The sequence below is a fragment of the Ranitomeya imitator genome, chromosome 2 (genome assembly GCF_032444005.1).
Source record: "Ranitomeya imitator isolate aRanImi1 chromosome 2, aRanImi1.pri, whole genome shotgun sequence".
Lineage (NCBI taxonomy): Eukaryota > Metazoa > Chordata > Amphibia > Anura > Dendrobatidae > Ranitomeya > Ranitomeya imitator.
The window spans coordinates 845,526,637-845,540,680 of NC_091283.1; positions in this window are offsets into that span (position 1 = coordinate 845,526,637).

Sequence of the window (14,044 nt, forward strand, 5' to 3'; positions counted from 1 at the left end):
GACTCATAAGCGACCTGGACCTAACGGGGACGAAGAACTGAAGAGATCCCAGAGTTTCGTAATGCCGTCAGGAGGCTGGCTGCGACGCAGGGACAGATCGGGTGGGCCATCAGAACACACACACTGGGATGGCCCCGTGACTACTGAATACAGCTTCAACAGGAAGATAAGGAACTCACCCAGATGAGACAATGGGTGTCTTTGAAGCAGCTTCCCTGTTATGAACTGGTGATTCAGAACCACAATGGACCTAGTGGTTAAGAGCACACAAAGTGACCTGATAGTTACTAATAACATAGGACGAGCTCTGAGACTTGGGAACTCTGCTGACCGCAATCCCTAATCCTATCATACCACACTAGAGGTAGCCGTGGAGCGCTCCTGACCAGACCTAGGCGCCTCGGGCACAGCCTGAGAAACTAGCTAGCCCTGAAGATAGAAAAATAAGCCTACCTTGCCTCAGAGAAATTCCCCAAAGGAAAAGGCAGCCCCCCACATATAATGACTGTGAGTAAAGATGAAAATACAAACACAGAGATGAAATAGATTTTAGCAAAGTGAGGCCCGACTTACTGAATAGACCGAGGATTGGAAAGATAGCTTTGCAGTCAGCACAAAAACCTACAAGCAACCACGCAGAGGGCGCAAAAAGACCCTCCGCACCGACTAACGGTACGGAGGTGCTCCCTCTGCGTCTCAGAGCTTCCAGCAAGCAAGAAAAACCAATATAGCAAGCTGGACAGAAAAAATAGCAAACAAAAGTAACACAAGCAAAACTTAGCTTATGCAGGGCAGACAGGCCACAAGAACGATCCAGGAGAGAGCAAGACCAATACTGGAACATTGACTGGAGGCCAGGAACAAAGAACTAGGTGGAGTTAAATAGAGCAGCACCTAACGACTTAACCTCGTCACCTGAGGAAGGAAACTCAGAAGCCGCAGCCCCACTCACATCCACCAGAGGAAGCTCATAGACAGAACCAGCCGAAGTACCACTCATGACCACAGGAGGGAGCTTGACCACAGAATTCACAACACTTTCCAACCAAAGAGAGAGAGATGCCTTGTTCCTGGGAACCTTACAGATCCTTCGACAGTGGGAGAGGCTGCAACTAAAAGATGGCCTGCTGTATCGGAAGGTACAATTGGCACGGGAATGGGGAGCCACCTAGCAAGTGGTGCTCCCAGAAAAATTGCTCCGTGAGGTGCCTACCGAAGCCCATGAGAGAGGGGCCCACTTTGGCCCAGAGAAGACGTTCCCATGGTTGCAGAGACTGATCTACCATCCTCGGCTGAAAGCAGCAGATGAAGTTTGTCACAATGCAGGAGCTATGAATTAGCGAAGCCTCCAAAGAAGAGGGCCCCTAACACAAGCTATTGTGACCTCCGCCTCTTTGGAGGTGCTAATGATCGACTACTTGACTATAGGCCCAGCTGATCTTGGATAAGAAAACTGCCTGGTGATGACCGACGACCACCAAATTTGCTGTGGTGACTCCAACTCGGGATCAGACTGCTGAGTCGGCAGCAAAGGCCATTTGCAGAGGCTTCATCCGAGTGTATGGGTGTCTGAAAAGGATTCACTCTCACCAGGGCGCCTGTTTTCAAGGATGGGTTATGTAAGAACTACATCACCTGTACCAGATCGAAAAGTCCAGAACGATGCCGTACCATCCCCAAGGGAATGGTGCCTGTGAGCGTTTCAATCGGACGCTGATTCAAATGCTTAGAACATTAGGGGAAGATAGAATAGTCCGTTTGCCCAAGTTTGTGGCTGAATTAGTTTGAGTGTACAACAATCGGGTGCACAGCACAACTGGATATACGCCATATACCCTGCTGTTTGGCCAAAAAGGACGAGAGATCACCGAGCTGGATTTGGAGCCAGTTGAGGACTACCCACGATCGGGGGTGTCTACCTGGGTCCGTGAACATTGCCACCATTTACAAACTTTACATCGGCATATGAAGACCAAGTTTCGAGAACTTGAACATCCCGAAGTGACCACCCTGTGCAGGACTGTTGTGAATTCTGTGGCAGAGCTCCCTCCTGTGGTCACAAGTGGTACTTCGGCTGGTTCTCTCTGTGAGCTTCCGTTGGTGGAGGAAAGTGGTACTGCGGCTTCTGAGTTTCCTTCCTCAGGTGATGTGGTGAAGTCGTTAGGTGCTGCTCTATTTAACTCCACCTAGTGCTTTGATCCTGGCCTCCAGTCAATGTTCTAGTATTGGACCTGTTTCCTCCTGGATCGTTCCTGTGGCCTGCTGCTCTGCATAGCTAAGTTCCTCTTTGCTATTTGTTTGCTGTTTTTTTCTGTCCAGCTTGTCAATTTGTTTTTTACTGCTTGCTGGAAGCTCTGGGACGCAGAGGGTGTACCTCCGTGCCGTTAGTTCGGTACGGAGGGTCTTTTTGCCCCCTTTGCGTGGTTTTTGTAGGGTTTTGTGTTGACCGCAAAGTTACCTTTCCTATCCTCGCTCTGTTCAGAAAGTTGGGCCTCACTTTGCTAAATCTATTTCATCTCTACGTTTGTCTTTTCATCTTAACTCACAGTCATTATATGTGGGGGCTGCCTTTTCCTTTGGGGTATTTCTCTGAGGCAAGGTAGGCTTATTTTCTATCTTCAGGCTAGCTAGTTTCTCAGGCCGTGCCGAGTTGCATAGGGAGCGTTAGGCGCAATCCACGGCTGCCTTTAGTGTGGTTGGAGAGGATTAGGGATTGCGGTCAACAGAGTTCCCACGTCTCAGAGCTCGTTTTTGTTTTTTGGGTTATTGCCAGGTCACTGTATGTGCACTGACCTCTATGTCCATTGGGGTACTGAATTACCTTTCATAACAGTACTGGAGGCCCAAAGTACTAATGATTCCCAATAGAGGGAAAAAAGAAGTTCTGAGACCATTTTTTTTTCTTTGCACTGTGTTTTGCCTTTTTTTTCCCCTAGACATTTGGGTGGTTCAGGACACAGGTGTAGCAATGTACATTAAAGGTCTGTCTTCATGTGTGGATCAGCTCACGGCAAGAGTACAAACTATTCAAGACTTTGTGGTTCAGAATTCTATGTTAGAATCGAGAATTCCTATTCCTGATTTGTTTTTTGGAGATAGAACTAAATTTCTGAGTTTCAAAAATAATTGTAAACTATTTCTGGCTTTGAAACCTCGCTCCTCTGGTGACCCAGTTCAACAAGTTAGGATCGTTATTTCTTTTTTGCGTGGCGACCCTCAGGACTGGGCATTTTCTCTTGCGTCAGGAGATCCTGCATTAAGTAATATCGATGCATTTTTCCTGGCGCTCGGATTGCTGTACGATGAGCCTAATTCTGTGGATCAGGCAGAGAAGAATTTGCTGGCTCTGTGTCAGGGTCAGGATGAAATAGAGGTATATTGTCAGAAATTTAGAAAGTGGTCCGTACTCACTCAGTGGAATGAAGGTGAGCTCGCAGCTATTTTCAGAAAAGGTCTCTCTGAAGCCCTTAAGGATGTCATGGTGGGATTTCCTATGCCTGCTGGTCTGAATGAGTCTATGTCTTTGGCCATTCAGATCGGTCGACGCTTGCGCGAGCGTAAATCTGTGCACCAATTGGCGGTATTACCTGAGCTTAAACCTGAGCCTATGCAGTGCGATAGGACTTTGACCAGAGTTGAACGGCAAGAACACAGACGTCTGAATGGGCTGTGTTTCTACTGTGGTGATTCCACTCATGCTATCTCTGATTGTCCTAAGCGCAGTAAGCGGTTCGCTAGGTCTGCCACCATTGGTACGGTACAGTCAAAATTTCTTCTGTCTGTTACCTTGATCTGCTCTTTGTTATCGTATTCTGTCATGGCATTTGTGGATTCGGGCGCTGCTATGAATTTGATGGACTTGGAGTATGCTAGGCGTTGTGGGTTTTTCTTGGAGCCCTTGCAGTGTCCTATTCCATTGAGAGGAATTGATGCTACGCCTTTGGCCAAGAATAAGCCTCAGTACTGGACCCAGCTGACCATGTGCATGGCTCCTGCACATCAGGAGGTTATTCGCTTTCTGGTGTTGCATAATCTGCATGATGTGGTCGTGTTGGGGTTGCCATGGCTACAAGTCCATAATCCAGTATTAGATTGGAAATCCATGTCTGTGTCCAGCTGGGGTTGTCAGGGGGTACATGGTGATGTCCCATTTCTGACTATTTCGTCATCCACCCCTTCTGAGGTTCCTGAGTTCTTGTCTGATTACAGGGATTTATTTGATGAGCCCAAGTCCGATACCCTACCTCCGCATAGGGATTGTGATTGTGCTATCGATTTGATTCCTGGTAGTAAATTCCCAAAAGGTCGACTGTTTAATTTATCTGTGCCTGAGCACGCCGCAATGCGGAGTTATGTGAAGGAGTCTTTGGAGAAGGGGCATATTCGCCCGTCATCGTCGCCATTGGGAGCAGGGTTCTTTTTTGTAGCCAAGAAGGATGGTTCACTGAGACCTTGTATAGATTACCGCCTTCTAAATAAGATCACGGTTAAATTTCAGTACCCCTTGCCATTGTTATCTGATTTGTTTGCTCGGATTAAGGGGGCTAGTTGGTTCACCAAGATAGATCTTCGTGGTGCGTATAATCTTGTGCGTATTAAGCGAGGCGATGAGTGGAAAACTGCATTTAATACGCCCGAGGGCCATTTTGAGTATCTAGTAATGCCATTCGGACTTGCCAATGCTCCATCAGTGTTTCAGTCCTTTATGCATGACATCTTCCGAGAGTACCTGGATAAATTCCTGATTGTGTACTTAGATGACATTTTGATCTTCTCGGATGATTGGGAGTCTCATGTGAAGCAGGTCAGAACGGTGTTTCAGGTCCTGCGTGCTAATTCTTTGTTTGTGAAGGGATCAAAGTGTCTCTTTGGTGTTCAGAAGGTTTCATTTTTGGGGTTCATCTTTTCCCCTTCTACTATCGAGATGGACCCTGTTAAGGTCCAAGCCATCCATAATTGGACTCAGCCGACATCTCTGAAAAGTCTGCAAAAGTTCCTGGGCTTTGCTAATTTTTATCGTCGCTTCATCTGCAATTTTTCTAGTATTGCTAAACCATTGACCGATTTGACCAAGAAAGGTGCTGATTTGGTCAATTGGTCTTCTGCTGCGGTGGAAGCTTTTCAAGAGTTGAAACGTCTTTTTCTTCTGCCCCTGTGTTGTGTCAACCAGATGTTTCGCTTCCGTTCCAGGTCGAGGTTGATGCTTCTGAGATTGGAGCAGAGGCTGTTTTGTCGCAGAGAAGTTCTGATTGCTCGGTGATGAAACCATGCGCCTTCTTTTCCAGGAAGTTTTCGCCTGCTGAGCGAAATTATGATGTGGGCAATCGAGAGTTGCTGGCCATGAAGTGGGCATTCGAGGAGTGGGGTCATTGGCTTGAAGGAGCTAAGCATCGCGTGGTGGTCTTGACTGATCATAAGAACTTGACTTATCTCGAGTCCGCCAAGCGGTTGAATCCTAGACAAGCTCGTTGGTCGTTGTTTTTTGCCCGTTTTGACTTTGTGATTTCATACCTTCCGGGCTCTCAAAATGTGAAGGCGGATGCTCTGTCTAGGAGTTTTGTGCCCGACTCTCCGGGTGTATCTGAGCCGGCGGGTATCCTCAAAGAGGGAGTAATTGTGTCTGCCATCTCCCCTGATTTGCGGCGGGTGCTGCAAAAATTTCAGGCTAATAAACCTGATCGTTGCCCAGCGGAGAAACTGTTTGTCCCTGATAGGTGGACGAATAAAGTTATCTCTGAGGTTCATTGTTCGGTGTTGGCTGGTCATCCTGGAATCTTTGGTACCAGAGAGTTAGTGGCTAGATCCTTTTGGTGGCCATCTCTGTCGCGGGATGTGCGTACTTTTGTGCAGTCCTGTGGGATTTGTGCTCGGGCTAAGCCCTGCTGTTCTTGTGCCAGTGGGTTGCTTTTGCCCTTGCCAGTCCCGAAGAGGCCTTGGACACATATCTCTATGGATTTTATTTCAGATCTTCCCGTCTCTCAAAAGATGTCAGTCATTTGGGTGGTCTGTGATCGCTTCTCTAAGATGGTCCATTTGGTACCCTTGTCTAAATTGCCTTCCTCCTCTGATTTGGTGCCATTGTTTTTCCAGCATGTGGTTCGTTTACATGGCATTCCAGAGAATATCGTTTCTGACAGAGGTTCCCAGTTTGTTTCGAGGTTTTGGCGAGCCTTTTGTGGTAGGATGGGCATTGACTTGTCTTTTTCCTCGGCTTTCCATCCTCAGACTAATGGCCAGACCGAACGAACCAATCAGACCTTGGAAACATATCTGAGATGCTTTGTTTCTGCTGATCAGGATGACTGGGTGTCCTTTTTGCCTTTGGCTGAGTTCGCCCTTAATAATCGGGCCAGCTCGGCTACCTTGGTTTCACCGTTTTTCTGCAACTCTGGGTTCCATCCTCGTTTCTCTTCAGGGCAGGTTGAGTCTTCGGACTGTCCTGGTGTGGATACTGTAGTGGACAGGTTGCAGCAGGTTTGGACTCATGTAGTGGACAATTTGACTTTGTCCCAGGAGAAGGCTCAACGTTTCGCTAATCGCAGACGCTGTGTGGGTCCCCGACTTCGGGTTGGGGACTTGGTTTGGTTATCTTCTCGTCATATTCCTATGAACGTTTCCTCTCCTAAGTTTAAACCTCGTTTTATTGGTCCGTATAGGATTTCTGAGGTTCTTAATCCTGTGTCTTTTCGTCTGACCCTTCCAGATTCTTTTTCCATACATAACGTATTCCATAGGTCATTGTTGCGGAGATACGTGGCACCTATGGTTCCATCTGTTGATCCTCCTGCCCCGGTTTTGGTGGAGGGGGAGTTGGAGTATATTGTGGAGAAGATTTTGGATTCTCGTGTTTCAAGGCGGAAACTCCAGTATCTGGTTAAGTGGAAGGGTTATGCTCAGGAAGATAATTCCTGGGTCTTTGCCTCTGATGTCCATGCTCCCGATCTTGTTCGTGCCTTTCATATGGCTCATCCTGGTCGTCCTGGGAGCTCTGGTGAGGGTTCGGTGACCCCTCCTCAAGGGGGGGGGGTACTGTTGTGAATTCTGTGGCAGAGCTCCCTCCTGTGGTCACAAGTGGTACTTCGGCTGGTTCTCTCTGTGAGCTTCCGTTGGTGGAGGAAAGGGGTACTGCGGCTTCTGAGTTTCCTTCCTCAGGTGATGTGGTGAAGTCGTTAGGTGCTGCTCTATTTCACTCCACCTAGTGCTTTGATCCTGGCCTCCAGTCAATGTTCTAGTATTGGACCTGTTTCCTCCTGGATCGTTCCTGTGGCCTGCTGCTCTGCATAGCTAAGTTCCTCTTTGCTATTTGTTTGCTGTTTTTTTCTGTCCAGCTTGTCAATTTGTTTTTTACTGCTTGCTGGAAGCTCTGGGACGCAGAGGGTGTACCTCCGTGCCGTTAGTTCGGTACGGAGGGTCTTTTTGCCCCCTTTGCGTGGTTTTTGTAGGGTTTTGTGTTGACCGCAAAGTTACCTTTCCTATCCTCGCTCTGTTCAGAAAGTTGAGCCTCACTTTGCTAAATCTATTTCATCTCTACGTTTGTCTTTTCATCTTAACTCACAGTCATTATATGTGGGGGCTACCTTTTCCTTTGGGGTATTTCTCTGAGGCAAGGTAGGCTTATTTTCTATCTTCAGGCTAGCTAGTTTCTCAGGCCGTGCCGAGTTGCATAGGGAGCGTTAGGCGCAATCCACGGCTGCCTTTAGTGTGGTTGGAGAGGATTAGGGATTGCGGTCAACAGAGTTCCCACGTCTCAGAGCTCGTTCTTGTTTTTTGGGTTATTGCCAGGTCACTGTATGTGCACTGACCTCTATGTCCATTGGGGTACTGAATTACCTTTCATAACACAGGACAGGTCTCAAGGCTGGAGACCGTGTGTTGGTCCAAGAAAAATGCCCCCAAGGCAAGTTGAAGTACTGGTAGGAAAGAACCCTCTATCGGGTGAAACGCAGGATCAGCTCTGAAGGTCCTGTCTATGAAGTCCAACCTGAAGACATTCCTATCCGAGTAGTTCATCAGAACATGCTACGTCCTTGCGTATGGCGAGACCCTGACCAAATAGAAGAGACACAAATTGGTACTGAAACACTTCCCACTGCAGCTGTTGATTATGATGAATTTCCCGACCCGCCACATATTGGCCCAGCAGAGGAACAGGAGCCTGAAGCTTCCAAAATGGCTGCTCCACTGGACCTGGGCGTGTCCCCGTCCTCGCCCACTCAACCTGACTTTACTACTCAACTTAACTTTACTACCCAACCTGACTTATGCCGCAAAAAACGCATAACAGCTGGAATACCCCCCAACCAATAAAATCAAGACCAATTTATCTGGCAGCAAATCATCCAGGAAATGGGAGAATGTCAACGGTTACTGCAAAAACTCTCGTCCGTGGAATGACGAGCAAAAGGAGAGGGGGAGAGTAAGAAGAAGGACAGGACCAGGGGTGCCTGCTTTGTGTCGGGTCCGGAACTGGCGGCACTGTCTCCTCTGTTGTCCGGGGGAAACCTTAGAGTACGGGACAAACCTTTGCACTTAGCAGCAGGGGGCGTGGCTAAGTCTCTGAGGCAACAGCGTGCGTGGGAACAGGCAGACTTGGCGAGAAGAGACAGCGCACAGTGGACATGGGTGAACGCGCCTTCCCTCTAGCAGCGGCAAACGTAGGCCCACGCCGGAGCATTCCCGCTGCTACCAGAACTTGTGAGAAAAGACGTGCAGTGTAACCACTAATCGTGACTAAGCAAGAAGCAGAGTGCTCCGAGCCCGTGAGTACCGTGCGGGTGCCACTTGAGTCCGAGAGTGGAACTGCTATCAGCGCTCTGCTTCCCCAGTATACTTTTGCCAGACCACATAGGGCTCAGACCGTACAGTGGATTTCATCCTTCCAGCCAATGTATGTGTGAGTTTGTTCCTGTGTGTTCATATCTGTGAAAGTGTTCCTGTGTATGTGAGTGTCCCTGTATATGTGAGTGTCCCTGTGTATGCGAGTGTCCCTGTATATGTGAGTGTCCCTGTGCATGTGAGTGTGTCCCTGTGTGAGTGTGTCCATGTGTATGTGAGTGTCCCTGTGTATTTGAGAGTGTCCCTGTGTATGTGTGTCCTTGTGTATGTGAGTGTCCCTGTGTATATGAGTGTCCCTCTGTATGCGAGTGTGTCCATGTGTATATGAGTGTGTCCATGTGTATGTGGGAGTGTACCTATGTATGCGAGTGTGTCCATATGTATGTGAGAGTGTCCCTGTATATGTGAGTGTCCCTGTGTATGTGAGTGCCCGTGTGAGAGTGTCCCTGTGTATGTGTCCCTGTGTTTGTGAGTGTCCCTGTGTATGTGTCCCTGTGTATGTGAGAGTGTCCTTGTATATGTGAGTGTCCCTGTGTATGTGAGTGTCCCTGTGTATGTGAGTATGTCCATGTGTCTGTATGTTTCCCTGGATGTGAGTTTCACTGTGTGAAACCCGTGTCCCTTTGTGAGTTTTTGTGTGTGCCAGTCCCCGTCAGTCCCATATCACTGTGTCAGTTCCTGTACCAGTGCTGGACGTGGCTGCCATTCTCCGTCAGTCTTCCTGCCCCCAGCCCGTGTCAGTCCCCGTGTGTCAGTCCCTGTGCTGGCACTCGCAGTCCGCCTGCTCTCAGGCTCCAACACCTCTGTCTCTGTGTGTTAGTCCCTGTGTCCCTATGCCGCCGCTCTCCACCAGTCTTCCTCCTCCCAGGCTTCAGCCCCGTGGCACTGTGTCCGCACCCATGGTGTCAGTCCACATGTGTCAGTCCCTGTGCTACTGCCAGTCTTCCTGCTACCATGCTTCGGCCCCTGTGTGTCAGTCCCTGTGAAGACGCAATTCTTCCTCCTCCTAGGCTCCGGCCCCCGTGGCCCAGTGTGTCAGTCCCGATGTCAGTCCCCGTGCCGCCGTCACTTTTCCTGATCCTAGTCTCCAATCCCCATGGCTCTGTGTTGGTCTTCCTGCTCCCAGGTTCTGGCCCAGGTTTGTAAGTCCCCATGTCGCCGTCGGGTCTTCCTGCTCCCAGGCTTCGCCCCCCGTGAGTCAGTCTTGGTGTCAGTCCCTGTGATGCTGTCTGTCTTCCTGCTCCGGCCCCCTATGGCGCTGTGTCAGTCCCTGTGCCACCGTTGGTCTTCCTGCTCCCAGGCTCTGGCCCCTGTGTGTCAGCCCATGTCCCCGTTGGTGTTCCTGTCCCCAGGCTCTGGCCCCGTGTGTCAGTCCCGGTGTCCCCATTGGTCTTCCTGCTCCCAGACTCCGGCCCCGTGTGTCAGTCTCGGTGTCCCCGTTGGTCTTCCTGCTCCCAGGCTCCGGCGTCTCGGTGTCCCCGTTGGTCTTCCTGCTCCCAGGCTCCGGCCCCGTGTCAGTCCCGGTGTCCCCGTTGGACTTCCTGTACCCAGGCTCCGGCCCCGTGTGTCACTCCCGGTGTCCCCATTGGTCTTCCTGCTCCCAGTCTCCGGCCCCCTGTGTCAGTCCCTGTGTCCCCGTTGGTCTTCCTGCCCCCCAGGCTCCGGCCCCATGTGTCAGCCCGTGTCCCCGTTGGTGTTCCTGCTCCCGGGCCCTGTGTCAGTCAGTCTTCCTGCTCCCAGGCTCCGGCCCCGTGTGTCAGTTTCGGTGTCCCCGTTGGTCTTCCTGCTCCCAGGCTCCAGCCCTGTGTATCAGCCCCTGTGTCCTCGTTGGTCTTCCTGCCCCCAGGCTCTGGCCAATGTGTGTCAGCCCGTGTCCCCGTTGGTGTTCCTGTCCCCAGGCTCTGGCCCAGTGTGTATCGGTGTCCCCGTTAGTCTTCCTGCTCCCAGGCTCCGACCCCGTGTGTCCGTCTCAGTGTCCCGTTGGTCTTCCTGCTCCCGGGCCCCAGCCCGTGTGTCAGTCAGTCTTCCTGCTCCCAGGCTCCGGCCCCGTGTGTCAGTCCCGGTGTCCCCGTTGGTCTTCCTGCTCCCAGGCTCCGGCCCCATGTGACTGTCCCGGTGTCCCCGTTGGTCTTCCTGCCCCCAGGCTCCGGCCCTGTGTGTCAGCCCTTGTCCCCATTGGTGTTCCTGTCCCCAGGCTCCGGCCCCGTGTGTCAGTCCCTTTGCCGCCGTCGGTCTTCCTGCTCCCAGGCTCTGGCCCCGTGTGTCAGTCCCGGTGTCCCCGTTGGTCTTCCTGCTCCCAAGCTCCGGCCCCATGTGTCAGTCCCGGTGTCCCCATTGGTAATCCTGCCCCCAGGCTCCGGCCCCGGGTGTCAGTCTCGGTGTCCCCGTTGGTTTTCCTGCCCCCAGGCTCCGGCCCCGTGTGTCAGCCCGTGTCCCCGATGGTGTTCCTGCTCCCGGGCCCTGGCCCGTGTGTCAGTCAGTATCCTGCTCCCAGGCTCCGGCCCCGTGTCAGTCCCGGTGTTCCCGTTGGTCTTCCTGCCCCCAGGCTCTGGCCCCTGTGTGTCAGCCCATGTTCCCGTTGGTGTTCCTGTCCCCAGGCTCTGGCCCCGTGTGTCAGTACCGGTGTTCCCGTTGGTCTTCCTGCCCCCAGGCTCCGGCCCCATGTGTCAGCCCGTGTCCCCGTTGGTGTTCCTGCTCCCAAGCCCCTGTGTCAGTCAGTCTTCCTGCTCCCAGGCTCCGGCCTCGTGTGTCAGTCCCGGTGTCCCCGTTGGTCTTCCTGCTCCCAGGCTCCGGCCCCTTGTGACAGTCCCAGTGTCCCCGTTGTTCTTCCTGCCCCTAGGCTCCGGCCCTGTGTGTCAACCCGTGTCCCCGTTGGTGTTCCTGTCCCCAGGCTCTGGCCTCATGTGTCTGTCCCGGTGTCCCCGTTGGTCTTCCTGCTCCCAGGCTCCGGCCCCGTGTGTCAGTCCCGGTGTCCCAGTTTGTCTTCTTGCCCCAAGGCTCCGGCCCCCTGTGTCAGCCAGTGTCCCCATTGGTCTTCCTGCTCCAGCCCCTGTGGTGCTGTGTGTGAGTCCCTTTGCCGCCGTCGGTCTTCCTGTCCCCAGGCTCTGGCCCCATGTCAGTCAGTCTTCCTGCTCCCAGGCTCCGGCCCCGTGTGTCAGTCCCGGTGTCCCCGTTGGTCTTCCTGCTCCCAGGCTCCGGCCCTGTGTGTCAGCCCCTGTGTCCTCATTGGTCTTCCTGCCCCCAGGCTCTGGCCCCTGTGTGTCAGCCCATGTCCCCGTTGGTGTTCCTGTCCCCAGGCTCTGGCCCCGTGTGTCAGTACCGGTGTCCTCGTTGGTTTTCCTGCTCCCAGGCTCCGGCCCCGTGTGTCAGTCTCGGTGTCCCGTTGGTCTTCCTGCCCCCAGGCTCCGGCCACATGTGTCAGCCCGTGTCCCCGTTGGTGTTCCTGCTCCCGGGCCCCTGTGTGTCAGTCAGTCTTCCTGCTCCCAGGCTCCGGCCCCGTTGGTCTTCCTGCTCCCAGGCTCTGGCCCCTTGTGACAGTCCCGGTGTCCCCGTTGGTCTTCCTGCCCCTAGGCTCCGGCCCTGTGTGTCAACCCGTGTCCCCGTTGGTGTTCCTGTCCCCAGGCTCTGGCCTCGTGTGTCTGTCCCGGTGTCCCCGTTGGTCTTCCTGCTCCCAGGCTCCGGCCCCGTGTGTCAGTCCCGGTGTCCCAGTTGGTCTTCTTGCCCAAAGGCTCCGGCCCCCTGTGTCCCCGTTGGTCTTCCTGCTCCAGCCCCTGTGGTGCTGTGTGTCAGTCCCTTTGCCGCCGTCGGTCTTCCTGTCCCCAGGCTCCGGCCCCGTGTCAGTCAGTCTTCCTGCTCCCAGGCTCCGGCCCCGTGTGTCAGTCCCGGTGTCCCCGTTGGTCTTCCTGCTCCCAGGCTCCGGCCCCGTGTGTCAGTCCCGATGTCCCCGTTGGTCTTCCTGCCCCCAGGCTCTGGCCCCTGTGTGTCAGCCCGTGGCCACGTTGGTGTTCCTGTCTCCAAGCTCTGGCCCCGTGTATCAGTCCCGGAGTCCCCGTTGGTCTTCCTGCCCCCAGGCTCCGGCCCCGTGTGTCCCCGTTGGTCTTCCTGCTCCCAGGCCCCGGCCCCGTGTGTCAGTCCCGGTGTCCCCGTTGGTCTTCCTGCTCCCAGGCCCCGGCCCCATGTGTCAGTCCCGGTGTCCCCGTTGGTCTTCCTGTCCCCAGGCTCCGGCCCCTTGTGTCCCCGTGTCAATCAGTCTTCCTGCTCCCGGCCCCGTGTGTCGGTCTTCCTGCTCCCAGGCCCCGGCCCCGTGTGTCAGTCCCGGTGTCCCTGTTGGTCTTCCTGCTCCCGGGCTCCGGCCCCTGTGTGTCAGTTCCGGTGTCCCCATTGGTCTTCCTGCCCCCAGTGTCCCGTTGGTCTTCCTGTTCCGGCCCCTGTGATGCTGTGTGTCAGTCCCTTTTCCGCCATTGGTCTTACTGCCCCCTGACTCCGGCCCTGTGTCAGTCCTGGTGTCCTCGTTGGTCTTCCTGCTCCCAGGCTCCGGCCCTGTGTGTCAGTCCTGGTGTCCTCATTGGTCTTCCTGCTCCCAGGCCCCGACTCCATGTATCGGTCTTCCTGCTCCCGGCTCCATGTGTCGGTCTTCCTGCCCCCAGGCTCCGGCCCCGTGTGTCAGTCCCGGTGTCCCCGTTGGTCTTCCTGCTCCGGCCCCTGTGGTGCTGTGTCAGTCCCTTTGCCGTTGTCGGTCTTACTGCCCCCAGACTCCGGCCCTGTGTGTCAGCCCGTGTCCCCGTTGGTCTTACTGCCCCAAGGCTCCGGCCACATGTGTCAGTCCCGGTGTCCCCGTTGGTCTTCCTGCCCCCAGGCTCCGGCCCCGTGTGTCAGTCCCGGTGTCCCCGTTCGTCTTCCTGCCCCCAGGCTCTGGCCCCTGTGTGTCAGCCCGTGGCCCCGTTGGTGTTCCTGTCTCCAAGCTCTGGCCCCGTGTATCAGTCCCGGAGTCCCCGTTGGTCTTCCTGCCCCCAGGCTCCGGCCCCGTGTGTCCCCGTTGGTCTTCCTGCTCCCGGGCCCCGGTGTTCCCGTGTCAGTCCCGGTGTCCCTGTTGGTCTTCCTGCTCCTGGGCTCCGGCCCCTGTGTGTCAGCCCGTGGCCCCGTTGGTGTTCCTGTCTCCAAGCTCTGGCCCCGTGTATCAGTCCTGGAGTCCCCGTTGGTCTTGCTGCCC